The 26,584-nt window shown below is 48.3% G+C and overlaps 1 protein-coding gene across 1 annotated transcript in view; it reads right to left on the bottom strand.

Annotated features, from left to right (window-relative positions):
* LOC137456910 (zinc finger protein 585A-like) overlaps positions 1-26,584 on the bottom strand; it is a 269,157-nt gene that overhangs the window by 142,509 nt on the left and 100,064 nt on the right. The window lies entirely within an intron of this gene.

Below are 26,584 nucleotides of genomic sequence, written 5' to 3'. Positions count from 1 at the left end.
ACTTTGCAGGGAGTTGTTTCTCTGAGTTCCTTCCTCCAGGACTTCTGTGGAGCTGCAGGGCAGTGCCTGTGTGCAGAGGTGGAGGGGCAGAGTCCCAGCACAGCAACAGTGCCAGGGAGCCCCAGAGCTTGGGCTATCCTGAGCTGTCCTTTCTTCCCTTCCACCCTCTCCTGCTGATCCTCTGTGCTGGGGCAAGGCCTGAGTGCTCTGGCGGCTTGGGCACTGTGCTGCTGGGTGGCAGTGCTGGGACTGTAGGCAGGGAGAGGCCAGGGCTGCTTGTGGGACACAGCTATGCTCCAGAGCAACACTGCCATCAGAACAGGAGGTCACCTTAGGCCTTCAAGCCCTAATCCCCTCCCACTACAGACTGCACCTCCTCAGAGTTCATATTGGATACCCTGACCCCCTTCCAGTATACACTCAGTCCAAACATGGTTCCTTTAACCCCTCCCAGTACAGATGTGGCCTCATCCCAGTCCAAACTGGATCCTACTGTCCTCTAGCACTGCAGCCTGGGTCCCATCCCATCACAGAACGTATCCTCTGTCTCCCTTCCATTATTGAATGCATCCACCCCAATACAAACTGCACACCCTCATGCCCTCCCAGGACAGTCTGGGCCCTGTCCCAGTCCAAACAGGATCCCTTTAATCCCTCCAAATACACATTAGGCCTTGTCTCAATATACACTGGATCCCCTTATCCCCTCCCCTTTCCAGTACAAGCTGCATTCCCTGTCTGTTCCAGTACATTCTGGTCCCCACACGGTACAATCTGGATCCTTTTAACCCCTCCCTGTACAGACCTGGCCACTTCTCAGTACAAGCTGCATCTCCTCAACCCCTCCCAGCTCAGATGTGCTGTTCTCCCAGTACAACCTGCATCACTTTGCCATCTCCCATATAGTTTCCTGTGCCACTACAAAGTGCATCCCTTGGACCCCTTCCCATCCTACCCAGCACAGCACAAAGTGGATATCCTGATCCCAGGGCAGCTGTGGCCTGATCCTGTACAAATGGGATCCCACTGCCATCTCCCAGCATAGTCTGAGTCTCATCCCAGTACAAAGTGCATCTCCTGGAACCCTGATTCCATCCCAGGACAGACCAGGACCCATCCCTGGCTTGGATGAGCAATGCTCTGCTGGATACAGACCTGACTGGGTGAAAGGACCCAAAGATTGGTGCTCAGTGGAGTTCAATCCAGCTGGTGGCAGACAGTCACAAGTGGTGTTCCTCAGGGCTCAGTGTTGGGACCACTTCTGTTTAACATCTTTATTGATGACCTTGGTGAAGAGACAGAGGGTGTCAGCAGTGAGTGAGCAGATGACACCAAGTTAGGTGGCAGAGTTGATCTGCATGAGGGTAGGGAGGCTCTGCAGAGGGACTTGGACAGATTGGATCCATGGCCAACATTACCAGGAGGAGCTTCAACAAGTCCAAGTGCCAGGTCCTGCACTTGGGGGACAACAACCCCAAACAATGCTACAGAGGTAGAGTGGCTGCAGAGCTGTTGGCAGAAAGGGACCTGGGGGTGCTGATGGACAAGCAGCTGAATAGGACGAGCAGTGTGCCCAGGTGGCCAGAGAGCCAATGGCATCCTGGCTGGGATCAGCAATGCTGTGGCCAGCAGGAGCAGGGAGGTGATTGACCCCTGGAATTCAGCTCTGGGGAGGCCACACCTTGAGTGTTGTGTCCAGTTTTGGGCACCTCCATCCAAGAGAGATGTGGAGGTGGTGGAGCCAGGGCAGAGGAGGGCAAGGAGCTGGGGAAGGGCCTGGAGAATAAACCTGATGAAGAGCAACTGAAGGAGCTGGGGATGGTTAGTTTGGAGAAGAGGAGGCTGAGGGGAGAGCTCATGGCTCTCTACAATTATCTGAAAGGAGGTTGTGGAGAGGCTGCTGCTGGTCTCTTCTCACAGGTCATTAGTGACAGAACAAGAGGGAATGGCCTCAAGCCAGGACTGGGTAGGTTCAGACTGGACAGGAGGAAATAAATTTTCCCATCCAGAGTGGTCAGGGAGTGGAATGTGCTGCCCAGGGAAGTGGTAGAGTCACCAAGCCTGGAGGTGTTTCAAGGTGCTTTGGATGTGGTTCTTGGGGATATGGTTTAGGGGTGACCCTTGTAGAGTAGGGTTATTGGTTGGACTTGGGGATCCTGAGGGTCTTCTCCAACCTGAATGTTTCTGTGATTCTGTGAAAGACTGAGAGCCCTGGGGCTGTTTAGTGTGGAGAGGAGAATCCTGAGCAGGGATCTGATCAATGTCTATGAGTATCAGAGGGGGGTGTCAGATGAAAATGCCAGACTCTTGGCAGTGGTGCCCAGTGATAGGACAAGGAGCAGTGGGTGCAAGATGGAACACAGCAAGTTCCACCTCAGCATGAAGAGACTCTCCTGTGCTGTGAGGGTGCTGGAGCCCTGGAGCAGGCGGCCAGAGGGGTTGTGCAGTCTCCTTTTCTGGAGACTTTCAAACCTCCCTGGATGTGTTCCTGTGTGACCTGTTCCAGGTGGTCCTGTTCTGGCAGTGGGGTTGGACTGAATGATCTCTGGAGGTGCCTTCCAACCCCTCATATTCTGTGACTCAGTGATATTTAAGAATAAGAATAAACCAAACCAGGTTGGAAGAGACCTTCGAGATCATCGCGTCCAACCCACCAACCAGTCCAACCCACCCAAACAGCTAACCCATGGCACCAAGCACCCCATCAAGTCTCCTCCTGAACACCTCCAATGACAGCGACTCCACCACCTCCCCGGGCAGCCCATTCCAATGGGCAATCACTCTTTCTGTATAGAACTTCTTCCTAACATCCAACCTGAACCTCCCCTGGCGCAGCTTGAGACTGTGTCCTCTTGTTCTGGTACTAGGTGCCTGGGAGAAGAGACCATCATCCGCCTGTCTACAACCTCCCTTCAGGCAGTTATAGAGAGTGATAAGGTCACCCCTGAGTCCCCTCTTCTTCAGGCTAAGCAGCCCCAGCTCACAGTATCACACAGTATCACAGTATCACCCAGGTTGGAAAGGACCTCGAGGATCATCGAGTCCAACCTGACACCGCAGACCCCATGACTAGACCATGGCACCAAGTGCCACGTCCAATCTCCCCTTGAACGCCTCCAGGGTCGATGACTCAACCACCTCCCTGGGTAACCCATTCCAATGCCGAATGACTCGCTTGGTGAAGAACTTCCTCCTCACCTCGAGTCTGAACCTCCCCTGGCGCAGCTTGAGACTGTGTCCCCTTGTTCTGGTGCTGGTTGCCTGGGAGAAGAGGCCAACTCCCTCCTGGCTACAACCACCCTTCAGGTAGTTGTAGAGGGCAATAAGGTCACCCCTGAGCCTCCTCTTCTCCAGGCTAAACAATCCCAGCTCCCTCAGCCTCTCCTCATAGGGCTTGTGTTCAAGGCCTCTCACCAGCCTTGTTGCCCTTCTCTGGACACGCTCAAGTGTCTCAATGTCCTTCTTAAACTGAGGAGCCCAGAACTGGACACAGTACTCAAGGTGCGGCCTAACCAGAGCAGAGTACAGGGGCACTATGACCTCCCTGCTCCTGCTGGCCACACTATTCCTAATGCAGGCCAGAATGCTATTGGCCCTCCTGGCCACCTGAGCACACTGCTGGCTCATATTCAGGTGGCTGTCGATCAGCACACCCAGGTCCCTCTCTGTCTGGGAGCTCTCCAGCCACTCCGACCCCAGCCTATAGCTCTGCATGGGATTGCCGTAGCCAAAGTGCAGCACTCGGCACTTGGACTTGTTGAAAGCCATCCCATTGGACTCTGCCCATCTTTCCAGTCGGTCGAGGTCCCTCTGCAGAGCCTTTCTACCCTCTAATTGACTAACATCTGCCCCTAACTTTGTGTCATCTGCAAACTTGCTGATGACTGACTCTACCCCTTCATCCAGATCATCAACGAATATGTTGAAGAGGACAGGGCCCAGCACTGATCCCTGGGGGACACCACTGGTGACTGGCCTCCAGCTGGATGCGGCACCGTTCACGACCACTCTCTGGGCCCGGCCCTCCAGCCAGTTCCTAACCCAGCACAGAGTGTAGTGGTCCAATCCACAGGCTGACAGCTTAGTCAGCAGTTTGCTGTGGGGGACGGTGTCAAAGGCCTTGCTGAAGTCTAGGTAGACCACATCCACAGGCCTCCCCACATCCACCAGGCGGGTCACCTGATCATAGAAAGAGATCAGGTTGGAGAGGCAGGATCTGCCCTTCCTGAATCCATGTTGGCTGCACCTGAGCCCTTGGCCATCCTTCAGGTGCGCAGTTATTGCTGCCAGGATAATCTGCTCCATCACTTTCCCTGGCACTGAGGTCAGGCTGACTGGCCTGTAGTTTCCAGGTTCCTCCATCCGACCCTTCTTGTGGATGGGGACCACGTTGGCCAGTTTCCAGTCATCTGGGACCTCACCAGTGAGCCAGGACTGGAGGAAAATGATGGAGAGTGGCCTAGCTAGCACATCCGCCAGCTCTCTCAGCACCCTAGGATGGATCCCATCTGGTCCCATGGACTTGTGGATATCCAAGTGGCTCAGCAGGTCCCGAACTAACTCCTCATGGATTTCCAGGGTATTACTCTGCTCCCCGACCCCAACGCCCAGCTCCGGAGACCACTCGTCCTGAACTCCTGCCTTGCTGTTAAACATTGAGGTAAAGAAGGTGTTCAGGACCTCAGCTTTATCCTCATCCTCAGTAACTGTGTTCCCCTCCAGGTCCACAAGGGAGTTCAGGTTCTTCCTGCCCTCCCTCAGTCTTTCCTCATAGGGCTTGTGTTCCAAACCCTTCACCAATTTCGTTGCCCTTCTCTGGACTCGTTCCAGCAAGTCAACCTCCTTCCTAAACTGTGGGGCCCAGAACTGGACACAGGACTCAAGGTGTGGCCTAACCAGTGCAGTGTATAAGCCCTCCCAGTTCAGACTGGGCTCATCAGGACACCAGAGCCTCTCCTCAGCCCTGGCCTAAGCCCCAGTCCTCAAAGGCATCTCAGAACCCTCAGCCCTCCCATGGACACTCCAGCCCCAAACATCCTTCCTGTGCTCTGACCCATCTTTTATATCCGCTCCTACCCTTGAGTGACTCTGCTTGGCCCCTGGCTCAGGGTAGGGCCTGGCAGCTCACAGAGCAAGCTCATAGCCTTGGAAAAGGAGCAGGAGGTGGCCTGTGGCTGAGCAGCTGATGGACACCAGGAGCAGATGGGTGGCAATGACATGGTCAGTTCAGCTGTGCCTGAGGATCTCCTGCACAGCAGCAGCCACAAGGCTGGGCAGGGGCTGGGAGGTCACTGCTGGCTCAGCAGCTGATAGGGCAGCAGCAGGAAGAGGGCAGGAAAGGGTCTGGGAGGTCACTTCTTGCTGCAGCATCTGAGAGGGCAGCCCCTGGCTCCTGGCTGGCCTCTGTGCTTTTGGCCTCCCAGCTGCCAGAGTCCCTAGCAGGCAGCAGAAGGCATGTGGTGGGCAAGGGACTTGTGTGACTCTCTGTCCCTAAGCACCTGGTGGCCACTGCAGGAAGAGCCTTGGAGCTGGGTTGTCACCTCCTCCTGAGGGCCTGAGGTGACAGCAGCAGGGACAGGGCTTGGCTGTGACTGCTGGAGAAGCTGAGAGGCAGCAGCAGGGACCTGCCTTGGAAGGCCCTGGAGAGGTTTCTTATGCCTGCTCAGCTGCCAGGCCACAAGCAGACTGAGGCCTTGGGCCAGCATTGGGACATCAGTGATGTCTGAGGTGCTCCTAGGGCAGGAGGAGCCACATGGCCATGAGGTGAGTGTGAGGTCACTGCAAACTCCAATCCCTTTGTGTCATTGGCCAGCAGCAGGCCCAAGGCTGGGCTGGGGACTGTGCCATCCCTTGTGCCTGCCAAGCTGAGATGCAGCAGCAGGGACATACCTTGGCTGTTGGTTTGCAGATGGAGGTTCTGCTCTATGCCCAGGCAGAAATGCCTCTGACAGGGACCATTCCCAATGGCCTGGGATGAAGCAGAGCGTGAGCAGAGTGCAGAATGCCAAGTGCAGCTGGGCTGTGGTAGGAGGAGTGTGGCCACCCAGACTCAGAGGTTGTCCTTCCCCTGCACTCAGCACTGCTGTGACCACATCTGCAATATTGGTGTCTGGCTGGGGAGTTCCTTAGTCTGGAGGAATGGAGAGGTACTGCAGAACCTCCCTAGGAGATCTGCCTGGAAGGAGTTTGGAGTCTCCATATAGAACCTGAAGCTGCTGAGCTTCTTTAGCCTGGTGAAGTAAAGGCTCAGGGGTGATGTGCACCTGCTTGAAGGGGGGTGTCAGGTGATGGAGCTTTTCTTGCTTGTGGACACAGAAGGAAGCCTTCACAAAGTGCAACTTAAAGGCTCAGACTGGAGACCAGGAGAAAGAAATGTCACAAAGTGTAGAGCTGTGGTGCAAGAGATGACCCAGAAAGAGTCTGGACAGCCCATGTCTGCCTTTGTCTGTCAAGGAACAGGCAGCAAGAGTGGAGAGGCCTGAGTGAAGGTGTGGAAATGTCAGGGGGAGAACTGGATGGGGAAGCCAGATGGATGTCAACAGCCTGAAGGGAAAGAGCGGCAGGCATGGGACAGGGTAGCACAGCCTGCAGGAGGGATGGCAAAGGGCTCTGGCAGGGCTGAAATGCTCAAGTGGGACAAGGTCTTGATCCTCTTCCTTCTGGCAGCAGCTTCTGCCACCATGGCTGCTGAAATGAAGTCTTACTTTGAAGCTCCCAGGATCTGCCTTTCCAAGGCCTGAGGGTCAGAGCTTGGCCTTTCTCTTTCCTAAACCAAGGCCAGGGTTTGTTCAGCTGCACTTTGCCTTTGTCTGCCTTCAATCATAGCCTCCATGGAGCTTCTCTAACCACCCCTGGGAGGCTTTGTTGCTAATGACCCTCAATGAGGCAAATTAATACTTCAAGGCACTTTCTGTTTATCTTCTGACTTCTTGAGCAGATTCCTTCAGTCTCCTCTCAGTGTGTGAGGCTCAGGCAATGATCCCCAAGTGCCCTAAGAGCTATTTGTGTCTTTGTGGTTTTCTTCAGGACTTCAAAGTGCTCCTCACAAAGCTCCTTTATTATTTATTTCTTTCAGCCACCAAATGACAGAGTGGATAAGGACAAGGCTGACCCTGACTGCCTGCAAGGGATCCTGAAGTCAAATCTATTTCTATGGCTGTGCCTGGATGCAACCACAAAGCACACAGACACAGGGATAGAGTTGGCTGTGTCCAGTGCTGTGATAAGACACCTTGACCCTGGTGACAGCAAAGGTGTCTGTCCAAAGACACAGAGAGGTGGGGAGGTAGCTGGCAGAGAGGCTGCCCTGAAGTTCAGTTTCCTCCTTCTGGAGCTCAGGGCAAACATTCACAAAGCTTCAACATTCTCAGAGGATGAGAACTGAGCCTGGAGAAGTCTGACTTGGTGCAGGCCCTTGGTGCAGGTTGTGCCTGAGAGATGTCTGAGTGGGGGAGATGCTGGACACAGCTGCTGTGATCCAGGAGAGCTCCAAGGCTCTGGCTTTAGGGTCACTGTTTTCAGAGGGGGAGATCATTCACTTTCATCAGGTGTTTCTCTGAGCTGGAGAACCTTGGATGCTGAATCATCCTGGGATCTTTTGCCACTTGCACAGACCCTGAAGTCTTTGACCTCCAATGTTTTCTATCACCTCCCTGTTGGCTGTGATCCAAGCACAGATGCACTGAACTGGCAGGAGGTAACAAACCCCCAAGCCATAGGGAGAGCAGTGCAAGGCTGGGAGAGCGAGGGTGCAGCACACAAAGGACACCTCTCAGGGCTCTATTTCTCTCTGTCCTGATCCATACCTGGCTTACCCTGGGCTAGTTCATGGCCTAGGAAAGGGGGGAGGGGGTATCACATCAGGTCTTGAGTAGGTCTCCAGTGACAGGGGGACTGTGCCCCCACAATCTGCTCTGTGACTTGAGTGCATTTCTCTCAGCCAGAGAGTGGCTGTGTGGTTGTCTCTTGTCTCTGTGCCTCTCAACAGAGAATGTCATCATCCAATCAGAATGGGAAGGAAATTTGGTGGTTCCTTAGCCTACAAAGTCTTCTTCAATGCCATTCAGTGACACAAAGCACACAGGAAACACTGATGATGGGAAATATCTGCAGCAGTGTGACTTGCTTGGCCATCCTCCTAACTCTAACTGCTAACCGATGTGGAGCAGCAAGCAGAGAGCAGAGCAGGCAGGAAAATCACAGTGGCTGTGACACCAGGGGCAGTGTCCCAGCTGCTGCTGGACACCATCCAAACAGGACTTCCCACAAGCAGTGTTCTCTACTCATCTTGGTTACTTTTAGCACTCAATGGGTTTCTTCATTGTCATGGTGGACTCTAGGCAGAGTCTTTTGTCCTGCTTCTCCTGGTGCTTGCAGCAGGCTGATGGAATCAGGGTGCTGGAGGAGTTGTTTATGCATAAATAAACCAAACCAAACCAGGTTGGACTTGGTCCAAAACAAGCTGAATCCCCTGATCCCCTCCCAGAGCAGACATGGCCTCATCCCAGCACAAACTGCATCATCTTGCTCTGTCCCTGGGCACTCTGGGTCCCATTCCAGTACAAAGTTTATTCCCTGGAGCCTTCCCAGTACCTACTGCATCCCTCCACATGTTAACTGTATACTATGGTCCCAACCTAGTACTGACTGGGGCCCCTCTCAGTACCAACTGCATCTCCTGACCTCCTTCCAGTACAGACTGGGCCCTGTCCAAGTACAGACTGGTGCCCTGATCCCGTCCCAGTATATTAGAATAGAACAGAATAGAGTAGAATAGAATAGAATAGACCAGGTTGGAAGAGGCCTTCAAGATCATCGCATCCAACCCATCAATGGGCAGAATGACCTCCCTGCTCCTGCTGGCCACACTGTTCTTAATGCAGGCCAGGATGCCATTGGCCCTCTTGGCTGCCTGGGCACACTGCAGGCTCATGTTCAGCCTACCATCGACCAGCACCCCCAGGTCCCTCTCTACCTGGCTGCTCTCCAGCCACTCTGACCCCAGCCTGTAGCACTGCATGGGGTTGTTGTGGCCAATGTGCAGAACCCGGCACTTGGATGTGTTAAATCTCATGCCGTTGGCCTCTGCCCATCTGTCCAGCCTGTCGAGGTCCCTCTGCAGAGCCTCTCTACCCACCAGCAGATCAGCTTGGTGTCGTCAGCAAATTTACTGATGATGGACTCAATCCCCTCATCCAGATCATCAATAAAGATGTTAAAGAGCACAGGGCCCAGCACTGATCCTTGGGGCACACCACTAGTGACTGGCCACCAGCTGGATGTGGGACCATTCACCATGTTGGATTGCAGTGAAATTCTTTCCAATGGGTGTAGAGTGTATGTGGTGGGTGGAAGGGTAAGGCCAAGAAGCCTCCTCCCTTCCCCCTTGTAAAGTAAAAGGGAAAAAAAAAATTGAAGGGAAAGGAAAAAAAACTCACAAGCTGAATTAGCAAAGCAGTGGAGCTATATTTACAAAGCAACGTAGGGAATGCAGGGGATTATTTACAAATTTACAATATCTACAATATATACAAAGATATACAACAGAGTAACACAGAAATGAGAGTGACCCCCTCGGCAGAGAGGGGTTCCCCACCTCCGCTCTACCCTCTCTCCCCCCCTTTCCCCAGAGTGGGATAGAAAGAGAAAGAAAAGAGAGGGAAAAAAAAATGTTAGAAGCAGTTTGTGTTAATTGGAAAGGAGTTAATATACAGGCCTGGTATCTTGTTTTCAAGGCCGAGGCCTTGGCAGAAAGCCCAGCACAGAGACAGAGAGCGGCCGCACCATGGAAAGGCGGAAGCAAGACTGAAGATAAGGTGCTGGAAAAACCCAGTATAGTCCCAGCTCAGAAGGTGCTTCCTCCCACTCTTCCAATGAAATTAGTTTAGACTATTCCTTCCGTTTACCAACTTCCGTCCACCATATTCCCTTTCTTAAGGGGGCAACGTCAACCGGCCACAGTCCACCCCTTCTAAACAATTTCATTGGCTGTTCATACTGTCCATCCAATCCAAAACGATATTTACAGTTCGTGAGCAAAGTTCATAGTCAATTCCGGCTATGCTCAGATGTAGATGATTCAAAAGTCTAAGAAAATCAGAAAATGAGAAAAATGGAAAACAGTTCATTTCTTCGCCGGCGAAGCAAAGAAAAGGGAAACAGGGAATCTCAGGGTCTCTTAGTTGACTCAGGGCTCTCAGGGATCTCAGGGTTCGTGCACCATAGATTCCTCATTGATTCTCCCTCTGGGCGCGATGTAGCTGTACAACAGTTCAAAATTAACCTCTTTCAGCTAAAGTTAAATTTCTTTGCGGAATACACTGAATTTCACCATTCTCTTGCATTACCCAATAAGTGTGACCCGGACCTTCAGCTGAAACCACCCCTCGGACAGGTTTAGCCTCTCCTGAGGGTGAAAATACCCAAACAGTTTTACCTAACAGATTCTTTTCTCTAACAACAGGAACTCTATCACCTTCTACTTTCCGTAGCAAATCTGAATGTGCAGGTCCAGCTCGGTTCACTGAACCTCTACTATTTACCAGCCAGGTTGCTTGTGCTAAATGTTTTTCCCAGTTTTTCAAAGATCCACCTCCCATGGCTTTGAGAGTGGTCTTCAACAAACCGTTGTAGCGTTCAATCTTCCCTGAAGCTGGTGCATAGTAGGGAATGTGGAATATCCACTCAATACCGTGCTCTTTTGCCCAGCTCTTTACAAGGTTGTTCTTGAAATGAGTTCCGTTGTCTGACTCGATCCTCTCCGGAGTTCCGTGTCTCCACAGGATCTGTCTCTCTAGACCGAGAATGGTGTTGCGTGCAGTTGCATGTGGAACTGGATAAGTTTCCAACCACCCAGTGTTTGCCTCTACCATAGTAAGCACGTATTGCTTACCAGAACGAGAACGTGGTAGAGTGATGTAGTCAATTTGCCAAGCTTCACCATACTTGTACTTGGACCATCTGTCACCATACCACAAGGGCTTAAGTCGTTTTGCCTGCTTAATAGCAGCACAAATGTCACAGTCATGGATGACTTGTGTGATGGCATCCATGGAAATGTCTATGGATCTGTCACGAGCCCATTGGTATGTTGCATCTCTGCCTTGATGTCCTGACGAATCGTGAGCCCACCGAGCTAAGAATATCTCACCTCGGTGTTTCCAGTCGAGATCAAGATTAGAGTCCATGTCTACTTGAGAAACTCTTGCAGCTAGATCTGCCTGATGGTTGTGTTGCTGTTCCTCAGTAGCTTTGCTCTTAGGAATGTGAGCATCGATGTGTCTCACTTTCACTGGAATTCTCTCGATTCGATCAGCAATGTCCTGCCACAGGTTGGCTGCCCAAATGGGTTTTCCTTTTCTCTGCCAACCACTCTTTTTCCAGTTCTTTAGCCAACCCCATAGAGCATTGGCTACCATCCATGAGTCGGTGTAGAGATAAAGCTTTGGCCATCTCTCACGTTCAGCTACATCGAGAGCTAGCTGGACAGCTTTTACCTCTGCGAACTGACTGGATTCTCCTTCTCCATCTTTCGCCTCTGCAACTCGGCGTGTTGGACTCCACACTGCAGACTTCCACCTTCGCTTGTTTCCAACAAGACGACAGGAACCGTCTGTGAACAAAGCATATTTCTTTTCATCATCAGAGAGGTCATTGTAAGGAGGAGCTTCCTCAGCACGAGTTACTTTCTCCTCTGGAGGTTTAGCACAGTTGATACCTTCAGGCCAACTTGAGATCACCTCCACTAGACCAGGTCTTTCAAGATTTCCCATTCGAGCTCTCTGTGTTATCAGAGCCATCCACTTGGACCAGGTTGAGTCTGTGGCATGATGTGGTGTGGAGCCTTTGCCTTTGAACATCCAATTCAAAACTGGTAATCTGGGAGCTAAGAGAAGTTGTGATTCAGTTCCAATCACTTCAGAAGATGCTTTCACTCCTTCATAGGCAGCTAAAATTTCTTTCTCTGTTGGAGTGTAATTAGCCTCTGAACCTCTGTAACCTCGACTCCAGAAACCAGGAGGTCGTCCACGTGTCTCACCTGGAGCTTTTTGCCACAAGCACCAGGTTGGACCATTGTCACTTGCAGCCGTGTACAAAATGTTCTTAATGTCCGGACCATCTCGGACAGGTCCCAGACCCATTGCTTGAATTACCTCTTGCTTTATCTGGTCAAAGGCTGCTTGTTGTTCAGGTCCCCAGTGGAAATGGTTTCTCTTTCGAGTCACATCATACAGAGGTTTCACAATCTGACTGTATCCAGGAATGTGCAGTCTCCAAAATCCCACTATCCCCAAGAAACGTAGGGTCTCTTGCTTGTTTGTGGGACTTGCCATGGTAGAGACTCTATTTACCACATCCACTGGAATGTGTCGGCGTCCATCCTGCCACCGCACTCCCAGAAACTGAATCTCTGTGGTAGGTCCTTTCACCTTGTCTCGCTTGATGGCAAAACCTGCATTCAGAAGAATGTCAATGATTTTGTTACCTTTCTCAAAGACTTCCTCAGCAGTTTTACCCCAGACGATGATATCATCGATGAACTGGATATGTTCTGGAGCACCGCCTTTCTCCAGAGCATCGTGGATCACTGCATGACAGATGCTTGAGCTGTGGATCCAGCCCATTGGCAGCCTGTTGAAGGTGTACTGGATTCCTCTCCAGGTGAAAGCAAACTGAGGCCTGCATTCCTCTGCTATGGGAATAGAGAAAAATGCATTAGCAATGTCTATGGTAGCATACCATTTGGCCTCTTTGGATTCCAGCTCATACTGTAGCTCCATCATGTCTGGTACCGCTGCACTCATAGGTGGTGTCACCTCATTTAGGGCTCGGTAGTCTACCGTCAGACGCCAGTCTCCATTCTGCTTCCGCACAGGCCACACTGGACTGTTGAAAGGCGAATGAGTTTTGCTGACGACTTTCTGACTCTCCAACTGACGAATCAGATTCTGAATGGGCAACAAAGAGTCACGGTTGGTTCTGTATTGTCTGTGATGCACAGTCTGAGAAGCAACCGGCAATTTAATGTCCTGTATCTTATGTTGTCCCACAACTGCAGATTCATCAGAAAGCTCAGGTCTGGCAGACAGCTTCAATTTTTGTCCATCAATTTCTACTGAAGCTACTCCAAAAGCCCATTTGTAACCTCTAGGGTCTTTGAAACGCCCTTCTCTCAGAAAATCAATTCCCAAAATACAAGGTGCATCAGGTCCGGTCACAATTGTATGCTTTCTCCATTGTTTACCAGTTAAACTTATATTAACTTCTACCTTACTTAACTCTTGAGATCCACCAGTGACTCCCAGAATAGTTATAGACTCTGATCCCTGATAATTTGATGGTATTATGGTGCACTGAGCTCCTGTGTCAACCAAGGCCCTGTACTTCCGAAATTGTGAAGTGCCAGGCCACTGGATGTACACATCCCAATAGATTCTATTATCTCTGTTATCCCTCTCCTCCCCCTGGCGGGAGGCAGGGCACCCCTAGTTATGGGGAACATGCGTACATGTGCATTGCACATAGTTTGCAGGGTTATAACTTTGCATGTTATAACTGGAGCCACTGTTGGAGCCATAAGAGTCGTTCTGGGGAACTGTGGAAGTAACAGCTACCCTTCTGGTATTGCTACCTCGGGTTCTGCCACTTTGCAATTCCCTCAGTCTCCTGAAAAGATTAGCAGTTGGTTGGCCATCCCAGCGGTTCATGTTCTCACCAAACTGATCACGCAGAGTTATCCAAATAGTTCTACGTGATTGCCTTGGTGGTCTGTTTTGGAATGACCTGTTTTGGAATGTCCTGTTTTGGAATGACCTCCTTGGGGGACGTGTATTCCTCACAGATGAAACTTGTACCCACCTGGAGGAAGAATTGAAACTATCCCTCTGTGCCAATTGGTATATGGAATCTTTCAGATCCTTCATGCAATTCTCAATTTTTCCAGACAGAGTTTCAATGGCTGAAACCAAAGAACCACGTGTCATGCTATCCTCCAATTGTCTCATTTGATCACTGAATTGGCCAACCGTGGGAGAAGCTCCACCATAACTTCTTGACACAATTCTGCTTGCCAGAATGTTTGCATAATTAGAAGGAGCAAGTTTGATGATCTTTTTAGCAAGACCAATACCCACAGGAATGTCATCAGGATTCAGAGTTTCATGTTCACCATAGAGTAGCTCTCTAACAGCAAATTCTCTCAAGCGCTTAATTCCCTCATCTATGGTAGTCCAGGGTTTAGGATTCCATGGAAGGTCATCTCGGGAAGGGTATCTCAGGGCAACCGCTATTAAAAGGCGTATCCACAGATTAACCTTACCGAGAGCTTCGCCTAGATGTCTATCTATTCCATTGTCCCTTGAGAGAGTTCCTAACTGAGCTGCTGACTTGTCTCCAACTGTTAGAGCTGAAGCACCTGTATCATAACACCTACTAAGCCAAGCTAGAACTGGCTCCTTATCTGCCCTGGTGAAATCTTTACGGACATTTCGCAATTCCTCCCTTGGAGAAGAACAGTCTGTAATATCATCTTGTTCCTCGTCTCCCTGAATTCTTTGCCCATATAATCCTGCTGTCATTCTCCTAAGGATCTCTTTAAGCTGAGAACCACCTTTGCCAGCTGCTTTCCTAACTTCATCTCTATCCTGCTTTGATCTCACTAGGTTACCTAGAACTTTAAAACAAACCTTCTCTTCCTCCTGAGCAGGATCTTTTAGAGTAGAGGGCCCCTCACCAGGATCAGTCTCCTCCTCTTCTTCTCCATCTTTGCCCTTTCCAGCTCTAGTCTTTAAAGGAGCCACCTTAACTGGAGCTGTGTTTGAATTTACAGCCACCTTAATGGAAGCTGACAGGTTCTGAGATAAATCAGCTGCTGGGGCAGTGACTTCCGGTCCCACCGAGGGAGTGGGTGGAAGTGACGTTGCTCCGTTAATGGCCGACGGAGAAGAAGAAGAAGGAGAAGGAGTGGGAGAAGGAGTAGGTGCCATGTTGATACCAGCCGATGCCCTTGGCTGCTTGCCAGAATCAGCAAAGTCATTTAGAGCTGCCTTACCAATTAACTTTTTAGCCTTCTTTTTAACTGACACAGGTTCTCCACAGTCCTCGTCACTAGATGACTCTGGGACTGATCGAGAGCCACGGCGTTTTCTTTTTGATCTAGTTTTAATAACAAAACACGCCCTGGACACCTTTTTCTCCTGATGCCAGGAATATTAGAATAAGCTTTATTAGAATAAACCAAACCAGGTTGGAAGAGACCTTCAAGATCATCGTGTCCAACCCATCAACCAAACCAACCCACCCAAACAGCTAACCCATGGCAGCAAGCACCCCATCAAGTCTCCTTCTGAACACCTTCAATGACGGCGACTCCACCACCTCCCCGGGCAACCCATTCCATAGAGCAATCACTCTTTCTGTATAGAACTTCTTCCTAACATCCAACCTGAACCTCCCCTGGTGCAGCTTGAGACTGTGTCCTCTTGTTCTGGTACTGGGTGCCTGGAAGAAGAGACCATCATCCGCCTGTCTACAACCTCCCTTCAGGTAGTTGTAGAGAGTGATAAGGTCACCCCTAAGTCTCCTCTTCTCCAGGCTAAGCAGCCCCAGCTCCCTCAGCCTCTCCTCATAGGGCTTGTGTTCCAAACCCCTCACCAACTTTGTTGCTCTTCTCTGGACTCGTTCCAGCAAGTCAACATCCTTCCTAAACTGAGGGGCCCAGAACTGGACACAGTACTCGAGGTGTGGCCTAACCAGTGCAGTGTACAGGGGCAGAATGACCTCCCTGCTCCTGCTGGCCACACTGTTCTTGATGCAGGCCAGGATGCCATTGGCCCTCTTGGCTGCCTGGGCACACTGCAGGCTCATGTTAAGCCTACCATCAACCAGCACCCCCAGGTCCCTCTCTGCCTGGCTGCTCTCTAGCCACTCTGACCCCAGCCTGTAGCACTGCATGGGGTTGTTGTGGCCAATGTGCAGAACCCGGCATTTGGATGTGTTAAATCTCATGCCGTTGGACTCTGCCCATCTGTCCAGCCTGTCGAGGTCTCTCTGCAGAGCCTCTCTACCCTCCAGCAGATCAACTCTTGCCCCCAGCTTGGTGTCGTCAGCAAATTTACTGATGATGGACTCAATGCCCTCATCCAGATCATCAATAAAGATGTTAAAGAGCACAGGGCCCAGCACTGATCCTTGGGGCACACCACTAGTGACTGGTTGCCAGCTGGATGTGGCACCATTCACCACCACTCTCTGGGCTCGGCCCTCCAGCCAGTTCCTAACCCATCGCAGTGTGCTCCCGTCCAAGCCATGGGCTGACAGCTTGGCCAGCAGTTTGCTATGGGGGACGGTGTCAAAGGCCTTGCTGAGGTCCAGGTAGACTACATCCACAGGCCTCCCCACATCCACCAGGCGGGTCACCTGATCATAGAAGGAGATCAGGTTGGTCAGGCAGGACCTGCCCTTCCTAAATCCATGCTGGCTAGGCCTGATCCCTTGGCCATCCTGTAAGTGTTGTGTTATTGAACTCAGGATGACCTGTTCCATGATCTTGCCTGGCACTGAGGTCAGGCTGACAGGCCTGTAATTCCCTGGCTCATCCAACCGGCCCTTCTTATGGATGGGCACCACGTTGGCCAGCTTCCAGTCCTCTGGGACCTCGCCAGTGAGCCAGGACTGCTGGAAAATTATGGAGAGTGGCTTGGCCAGCTCATCTGCCAGCTCTCTCAGCACCCTAGAATGAATCCCATCTGGTCCCATGGACTTGTGGGGATCCAAGCTGCTAAGGAGAGTTCCAACCACCTCCTCATGGAACATAGGGAAACTGTGCAGCTCCCTGGCTCCTTCTGCTAGCTCTGCAGGCCAGCTGTCAGGAAGACGTTCTGCCCTTCTAGTAAAAATTGAGGCAAAGAAGGTGTTAAGTATCTCTGCCTTTTCCTTATCCTTGGTTACAATGTTCCCCTCCGTATCCACCAAGGAGTGGAGGTTTTCCTTCCCCTTCCTCTTGCTATTAATGTATTTATAGAAGGACTTTTTGTTGTCCTTCACAGTAGAGGCCAGTTTAAGCTCCAAGTGTGCTTTTGCCTCCCTAATTCTCTTCCTACAAGGCCTAGCAACATCCTTAAACATTCTGTGGGTTGCCTCCCCTTTCTTCCAAAGGTGATACACCCTCTTTTTTTCCCTCAGTTCCATTAAAAGTTCATGAACCATCCAGGCTGGCTGTCTGCCCCGGCGGCTCATCTTCTGGCACATTGGCACAGCCTGTCCCTGAGCCTTCAACAATTCTTCATTGAAGTAGGTCCAGCTCTCCTGGACCCCTTTGTTTTTAAGGACTTTATCCCAAGGAATCCTCTGAATTAGTTCCTTGAGTAACCCAAAGTCTGCCCTCCGGCAGTCCAGAGTGGAGGTCTTCTTGCCGCCCCTCTTGGCTTGACCAAAAACCGAGAATTCAATTATCTCGTGGTCACTGGACCCCAAACACCCTCCAACCACCACATCACCCACCAGTCCTTCCCTGTTGGTGAAGAGGAGGTCAAGCATAGCCTTGCCCCTGGTAGGCTCTCGCAGCACCTGGGATAAGAAGCTGTCCTCCATGCATTCTAAAAACCTTCTAGACTGTCTCCTCTCTGCCGTGTTGAGTTCCCAGCAGATGTCAGGCAGGTTGAAGTCACCCACGAGAACAAGGTCCGGAGATCTTGAGACAGCCCTAAGCTGCCTATAGAATGCTTCGTCAACATCTTCCTCCTGGTTGGGTGGTCTATAACAGACTCCAACCAGGGTGTCTGCCCTGCTGGTCTTCCCTCTAATTCTTATCCACAAGCATTCAACCCGATCATCCCTAGTCTCCATCTCAATGGCATCTAGTGCCTTCCTGATGTAAAGGGCCACCCCTCCACCCCTTCTTCCTCGCCTGTCTCTCCTGAAGAGCTTGTAACCGTCAATTGCAGCGCTCCAGTCGTGTGAGTCGTCCCACCACGTCTCTGTGATGGCAACTATATCATAATTTTCCTGCTGCATCAAGGCTTCCAGCTCCTCCTGTTTGTTACCCATGCTTCGTGCATTAGTGTACATGCACTTCAGCTGGGCTGCTGGTTTCACCTCCAACTCTAGCTTGTCGCCCCCAGACTCTTGTCTGAGAGGACTCTCTTCAGCCCCTTCCCCCTTCGAAACTAGTTTAAAGCCATTAGTTATCACCAGCAGCAGAATTATAGACACCAAATAAATCACCTTTGGATCCCAGGCATCACCTAAAGTTACTCTCTCCTCAGGCGGAATCCGAAAACCCTTTATCTCAATTGGGAGAGTGGTGGAGGTAACATTCCTGTATCTCACTGGCCATAATAAATCAATACATTTTCCATACCATAGTCTAACTCTATACATAACCCACATATAAATTGTCCGCACCAAATATTTACCCAGGTAATCCAAAATCAAACCCAAACAATATCTGTAAACCAGAGCCCCAAAAATTGAAAAGAACAATCGCTCCACAAACCACAATACCTTCATGTTTGGTAATTCAGCTGGAAAACACTAAATCAATCAAGTAATAAATTGAACTAATTATCTGCCCCACGTTGGGCGCCAAGAAAAAAAAAATGTCGTAGGGTTGGAAGGGTAAGGCCAAGAAGCCTCCTCCCTCCCCCCTTGTAAAGTAAAGGGAAAGACAATTGAAGGGGAAGGAAAAAAAAACTCACAAGCTGAATTAACAAGGCAGTGGAGCTATATTTACAAAGCAATGTAGGGTATGCAGGGGAATATTTACAAATTTACAATATCTACAATATATACAAAGATATACAATAAAGTAACACAGAAATGAGAGTAACCCCCCTAAGGCAGAGGGGGGTTCCCCACCTCCGCTCTCCCCTCTCTCCCCCCCTTTCCCCAGAATGGGATAGAAAGACAGAGAAAAGAGAGGAAAAAAAAAATGTTAGAAGCAGTTCGTGTTAATTGGAAGGGAGTTAATACCGGCCTTTATCTGTCTTCAAGGCCGAGGCCTTGGCAGAAAGCCCAGCACAGAGATAGCTGCAGAGCTGCTGCACCGTGGAGAGGCAGAGGCAAGACTGACTGATAGAGTGCCGGAGTGCCCAGGATAGTCCTCCTGCACTCCCAGTTCAGAGGGTGCTTCCTCCCACTTTACCAATGAAATTAGTTTAGATTGTTCTTTCCGTTTACCAACTTCCGTCCACCATATTCCCTTTCTTAAGGGGGCAACGTCAACCGGCCACACATCTGCATCCATCCCAGTACAAACTGCATACCCTCATGCCCTCCCAGTACATTCTGGGCCCTATCCTAGTCCAAACAGGATCCCTTTCATCCCTCCAAATGTTCTTCGGGCCTTGTCTCACTAAAATGTTAATCCCCTTATGCACTCCCAGTATAGACAGGACTTTGTAACAGTCACAACTCCATACCCTAATCACACCAGAGTCCAGTCTGGGCCATCTCCCAGTTCAAACTGGCTTCCATTAACATCTCCAAGATCACCCCCAGCCTGTCCCAGTACAAACTGATTCCACTCATCCCATCCTGTGCTGTTTAATATTTTTATCAGTGCTATAGACAGAGGGATGGAGACACCATCAGCAAGTGTGCAGATGGCACCAAGCTGAGTGCTGCTGTTGGTATGCCAGATGGACAGGATGGCATCCAGAGGGCCCTGGACAAGCTGGAGAGGTGGTGCCCAGGTGACCCTCATGAGGTTCAACAAGAGCAAGAGCAGGGTCCTGCAGCAAATGCCTGCAGGGACAGGGACAGAGGCAATGGCATCAAAATAAAGCAGAGCAGATTTAGATTGGATGTGGAGAAGTTTTTTATTATGAGGGTGGTGGAACACTGCAATAGGTTGCCCAAGGAGGTGGTTGCAGCTCTTTCTCTGCAGATATTCAAAGTCAGGCTGAACAGGACTATGGGCAACTTGATCTAGTTGAGGATGTCCTTTGCTGACTGCAGGAGGTTGTACTGGATGACTTTTGGAGGTCCCTTTCAACCCAAACCATTCTATGATTCTATGATCCCAGTACAGATTGGGCCTCAATGAAGTAAAACTGGACCCCCTCACCCCCTCTCAGCACCACCTGGATCTCTCCCAGTGCAAAATGGATGCAGAACAGACTGAACTCCCTCCCAGTACAGAATGCATCCACAGCCCTCCTGTCAGCACACATTGTGCTGTCTCCCAGCACAAAGTGGACCCATCCCAGTTCACTCTGCAACCTCTTCTTGTAGAAATCAGATCTCATGGTCCCTTCCCAGTCTAGACTGGGCCATGTGCCAACACAAACTGCTTTGCTTTTGCCCCCCCCAGTTCAGACTTGGCTCTCTCCCACTACTAACTTGCACCCCTGTCCCACTCCCAGTACAGACTGGGCTCCCTGCCAGTAATAACAGGAGCCCCTGGTGCCTCCTAGTAAAGTCTTGGACACCTCCATGTAAAAGCTGACCCCATGGCCTCTCCCAGTAACACTGGGCCTTATATCTGGATACTCTGAAACCCTAATCCTCTCCCAGTACAGACTGAGCCCTTCCTGTCCAAACTGGATCCCTGCAGTTTGGGGCTCCCCAGGTCAAGAGAGACAGAGGTCTGCTGGAGAGAGTCCAACAGAGGCTATGAGGATGAGGAAGGGACTTGAAGATCTCTGTGGCCAAGCCACTATCCGTTATTGACCAGGAGTCCTGGCTCATTGGGGAGGTCCCAGGGCATTGGAGAAGAGCAAATGTGACACCCAGCTCCAAGAAAGGAAGAAAGGAGGATCCAGGAAACTATAGAGCTGGCAGTGTGAGCTGGGTAGCAGGGCAGGGCATGGAGCAGAGCATCTCCAGCACCATTGTTGTATTTTACCTAAGATGAAAATGTATGCTGTGTTACAATTAATTTTGACTTTACCTTCAACTATCTAAGGTTATGGCAAACCGGTGAGGTGACAAATAAATGCATGTGAACATTTCCTCTAATCACACAACAATCAAACAACCATAATGTTCAGTCCTAATGCAGATGTCTGATTGTTTTGGTACTTTCTTCTGATTGATGCTTTTGATCCCAGATTATCCTAACAGTTATTGTGATGGATGTTTGGCTGCATGGGAAATGCTGTTCCTTCCTATTCTTGATTCTTCTGCTGTTGTTTATTGCGGTGATTGCAGCTGATGTGAAGTTAGTTATCTCTGGCTGCTATCACTAAACCACCTTAGCTATACAATATGCATCCTCTTCTTTTTTTTGTTATTTTTTTTCCTTGACATATTTTTAACTATTTTTTTCTTTTAAAAATATTCTTTTTAATTTTTTTATTTTAATTTAATTTAATATAATTAAATTTAATTTTTTAAATTTCTTGTAGTATTTTTTCTTAATTTTAATATTTTAAGAATTATTTTTAAAATACATTTATTTTTTAATCCAATTTTATATTTAATTTTTCTTTTTTCTTTTTTCTTTTTTGATCTTATATTTCTTTAAAAAATATTTTAATTAATTTTTTAAAGTTTGTTTTTTTAATCTATTTTTTAAAAATTGAAATATTTTTATTGCAATTTAAAAAAAATTAACCAATTTCTAAATTTTTTTATTTTTTTATTTAATCAATTTATTTATTTTTAAATTTTGTTTTGTTTTTGTTATTTTGTTTTATTTTTTAAATCTAATTTTAATTTTACATTTTTATAATTTTTATTTTTATTGTCATTTTTATTTTTTAAAAAAAATATTTTAATTATTTTTTAATTTAATTTTTTAAATCTAATTTTTAATTTAACTAATTTTTTAATATGCCTTTTAAATATCTTTCTTTTGTCATTATTTGTATTTTTGGTCTATAATTTTTAATAATTTTTTGGGTAATTTTATTTTTTAATCTATTATTTACTTATTTATGCCTTGATTTTTATTTAATATAATTGAATTTTTATTCGTTATTTTTTATGTTATTTTGTTTTGTAATCTAACTTTTTAATTGTTTTTTATTTCATTTAAAAAATATTTTAAATTCAATTGTTTTAAATTGTAGTTTTTCCCTTTTTCATTATTTTTTACAACCTTCTTTGCATTTAATTTTTTGTTCTTATTTTTCATTTAAATTTTAAATTCTTTTTAATATATATTTTTTGTTTTAATCTAGTAATCCCTATTTTGATAATCTTTATTATTTTTTTTGCTAATAATCCTTACGGGTTTTGTTTGTAGCTAGTTTTGTTAGTAATCCTTATTTTTTTGGGGTTGTTTTGATTTGTTTTAGTATTATTATGTTTAATTATTTATTATTTTAAGATATTACTTTTTAAAATTTTATTATTGTTATTATTGTTATTATTTTGTTATTTTGTACTTTATTTTTTGTATCTAATTTTTTGTCATTTTGTTATTTTTTATGGTATTTTTTTATCTAATTTGCTATTTTTGTTTGGTTTTTGTCTTTTTAATTTTACAATTTTTTTCTTTTTTTCTTTTTTTGTTTGTTTTTTTTTCTAGTCATTGTCTAAGAAGGAAATAGAAAGACATCTCATTATCTAAGGAATACTTTTATAAATTAATATCTATTTATTACAAACCATAACTATATTACATGGAGCTCCTTTGAAATGCCTCGCACACAACTAAGAAGGTTGGAGCCAAAAGAAAATCTTACAATTTGAAGTCACTACTAAGTACTTAAACCTTACTACAATTATTACGTACTAAGCACCTGTAAATACCAAGTGCTTACTATTCATTATGCTTGCTAGGAAGACTTAGCAAAACTCTAAATAACAAATCTCTGAAAGACATTACAATCAGAAATGACTAAATTAGCACTGTTGCTTTAAATCAGAACAGAGCTTTGGTAGACTAGGGTCTTACCAGAAAAGGGAGGGGGGACAGGGGGTTGAGGGGGGAGGATGGCTAGTTGTGCCTTAATTGCAATTGTTTCTGCACTAGGGTCTTAACCATTTGCAGACTAGAAATTGCAAGCTCTGGTGTGGTGCTATTTTCAACCCTCTGCTTTCCAACATGGGTTGAAGCTCAGAGAGAATTGTCTTACGATCTAACTTTTTTTGTAATTAGAATATCATCCATATCATCCATCACAGTCTTAAGCTGTGCCAGGGGAGGTTTAGGCTGGAGGTGAGGAGCGAGTTCTTCCCAGAGAGAGAGATTGGCCATTGGAATGTGCTGCCCAGGGAGGTGGTGGAGTCACCATCACTGGAGGTGTTTAGGAAGCGACTGGATGGGGTGCTTGGTGCAACGGTTTAGTTGGTTAGATGGTGTTGGATGATGGGTTGGACTTGATGATCTCAAAGGTCTTTTCCAACCTGGTTTATTCCATTCTATTCCATAATGATAGGTGAGAAAGTCACTACGAGTCTGTCTAAATAGGGACAAAGCCCAAGCCACATACATGTGGCACAGGGTGGGAGAATTCTGCAGGCCTTGAGGCAAGGTTACCCATTGATATCATTGGGCAGGTTCTCCCTTGTTAATTGATGGCCCAGTAAATGCAAACTTTCCTGAATCCTCCATATGTTAGCAAGTGTGTGCTGAAAACGAATGATCAGTTATAGCAGTTGTGTATCCTGACTTTGACCCGTAGGTAGTTATGGCTTCTTTAGCTTCTTTTAACATTTTCCAGTCCAGAGATTGCCATATTCTTTGTTGACCTTCTAATACCACAGGAAATCTACAGATTCTCCATCTATTACTGCATTTCTCACAGTGCCTTTCCACCGGTGCAGCGATGCAGTTCCCCGTCCCTCCCACCTCTCGATCCCTTACACTATTGTCCCTTCATAATTCGACTGTAGCCTCCATCACAGTGATATCGTCTGCTGATAATGCCTGGGATCTAAGGGGCATGGAGGGTAGTGCAGCTGGAGCTGCTGGGGGGGCCACTGCTGTGGGGGCCAGCACTGGGGGGAACACCGCCGTGGTCTGTGCTGCCGGTGTCAGTGGTGTGTTGGTCCAGGCCGCCCTGGTTGGGGCCACTGGGGCCGCCGGGGCTCGCAAGAGGGGTCTGGGCATAAAGATGCCATAATCATGAGCCTCCAAGCACTCCATTTTTCCTAAGAGGAGGTGTGAAACAGAGTCGGTGCTGTTAGATTTCTTAGGGTAGTTGTTTTCATCTTCTGAATCCGAGCCATCACTGTTGGTATTTGTGACCCTTTGAGGCAGTGCCTTTAACAAGGGGACACCATGGCCGAATGTTTTATAAACAAGACAGGTCTAAACTAATTTCATTGGTGGAGAAGCAGAAGCACTGCCTTAAGTTTGGATTCCCAGTGGGACTTGCCTCAGTTCAGTCTTGAACTTTTCCCCCTCCTTCCCGCAGCTCACAGCTTCTGGGCTTTCGGCCAGACTGACCTTGGAGCAGATAAGGCCTCTTCTGACACGTAACTGCTTTTAATTAACATTTGCTCTTTTTTCTCTCTTTCTAATCCTCTTTGGGGAAAAAGGGGAGAGAAGGGGGTACGGGGGGAAACTCTTCCTCCAGATGGGGGAAGGGAATCTCATTCTGTGTTACTTTGTTGTATATTTCTGTGTATATATTGTAAATATTGTAAATTCTGTATATAAACCTTCATTCCCTAAACTGCTTTGTAAATACAGCACACAATCCCTTTGCTAATCCGGCTGTGGGTTTTTTTTTCCTTTCAATTTTCTTCCCTTCACTTTACAGGGTGGGGAGAAGGCCTGGCCTTCCCCCCAGCCCTCGACAGTATTACAGGAAGAAGGGGATCGAAGACACTGAACCAAAGGTTTCACTGCCTTTTTATCACTTTTCTTCTGCTTGGGACAAACAGCAGCCGTGATGTCTGGTGAACGCAGTGTGTTTGCCAAGATGGCGGACCTGGCGTCTTCTTGCGTTGAATTTTCATGCATTGTGGCCTCCATTTTTTCTGTTAACATCTCCTCAGGCAGGTCAGAATTTGCCTCTGTCGCTACTGAGGCAGCAGCAAGAGATTCTTTCTTGGAACAGGACGGTAATAGGGGAGCTGTGATTTGCATAGGAGGAGGGATAGCAGGTGATTGAAATAGGAATGGTGACAAGGATGCTGATGAAGCAGCAGACAATGCAGGGAGGGAGGGGGGCCAGAGGGTGCAGAGCCTTCTGAATCTCCCTTTTTCACCTGGGTTAGAACCAATGCCACAGCAGCTGAATCAAGAGTAGACTGCTCTGCTTTTATAGATTGCAGTGTATGTGACAATGTGCCACACGGTGCTATAGTGAAAAGCTCCTTTTGAGCCTTTAGGCACCTCATCCCACAGCTGGGCTCCAATTTTGTCCCATGCTTCGGAAGTGAAAGCTTCAGTTGCTCTGGAGATAAAATCATGATCCTGGGCCCTGGATAATAGCCCTTTTAAAGTCCCAGAGTCATAAGCAATGCCTCTCATGGAGAGGATACCTTGGAGGGCTTTTAGCACAGCCTCTTCTTCTTTGCAGAGTGTGTTCCCATACCCTCCCTGGCTGCTTCACCAGCCCCTGGTGAGATTCTCTTCCTTTTCTGAGCACATGCTGTTTATTTTCTCAGCACTGGGGCAGTGCTGGTTCGACCTGCTTTCTGTATCTCTCGGAGCGTAGCTCTTATGCTGAGTCAAGCAGCATCGTAGTCTGAGGATCCCATCACGAGTTCGGGTGCCAGATGTCAGTGACGGAGAATGGAGTCAATACAGCTGACCAATATGATCCAGTATTGTTCCTTTATTAAGGGAATCTCTACAGCTTATATAGACTTGGCGAGCAGCATTGGCATAGCTTCATTGGTTCCCCACGAGTGACCACACATCGTACTGTTATAGATTATTGGTCCAACTACTAATAACACGTGCAGCTGCTGATGCAAGTGCATGTCCTGTTACTCCCAGATAACTTTCTGTGTTTATAGCTACCAGTGCCCTGCTTTAGCTACATGCTGCAGGCACAGCACTGTTTTGCTACACTGCTAGCCACTTCTGCATTTATGCTGAGCATGGCCTACCACCATGTCAGGCTCTAGGCCTGCACTGTCAGATTGCTCACACTGCTCATTGCTAGCATTGCCACACCTGACAGCTCTCCAGCTACACTACCTCTGTAACATTGCTTAGGGTTGCTGTGAACCAAGTGCAGGACCTGGCACTTGGCCTTCTTGAAGCTCCTCCTGGTAATGTTGGCCATGGGTCCAATCTGTCCAAGTCCCTCTGCAGAGCCTCCCTACCCTGATGCAGATCAACTCTGCCACCTCCCTTGGTGTCATCTGCTGACTCACTGCTGACACACTCTGTGTCTTCATCAAGGTCATCAATAAAGATGTTAAGCAGAAGTGGTCCCAACACTGAGCCCTGAGGAACACCACTTGTGACTATCTGCCACTACCTGGATTTAACTCCACTGGGCACCATTCTTTGGGCCCTTTCACCCAGCCAGGGCTGTATCCAGCAGAGCATTGCTCATCCAAGCCCGGAGCAGCCACTTTGCCCAGGAGAATTCTGTGGGGAGCAGTGCCAAAGGCTTTTGGAAAGTCTAGGGAGACACTGCCCACAGCCTTGCCCTCATCCAACAGTCACTCATCCTGCCAGAGAAGAAGATCAGGTGGGTCAGGCAGGACCTGCCCTTCCTAAACCCAT

The sequence above is a fragment of the Melanerpes formicivorus genome, unplaced genomic scaffold, assembly GCF_026170545.1.
Source record: "Melanerpes formicivorus ecotype bairdi unplaced genomic scaffold, bMelFor1.0.p_v2 SCAF_142, whole genome shotgun sequence".
Lineage (NCBI taxonomy): Eukaryota > Metazoa > Chordata > Aves > Piciformes > Picidae > Melanerpes > Melanerpes formicivorus.
This window is presented reverse-complemented; position numbering and strand designations above follow the sequence as displayed.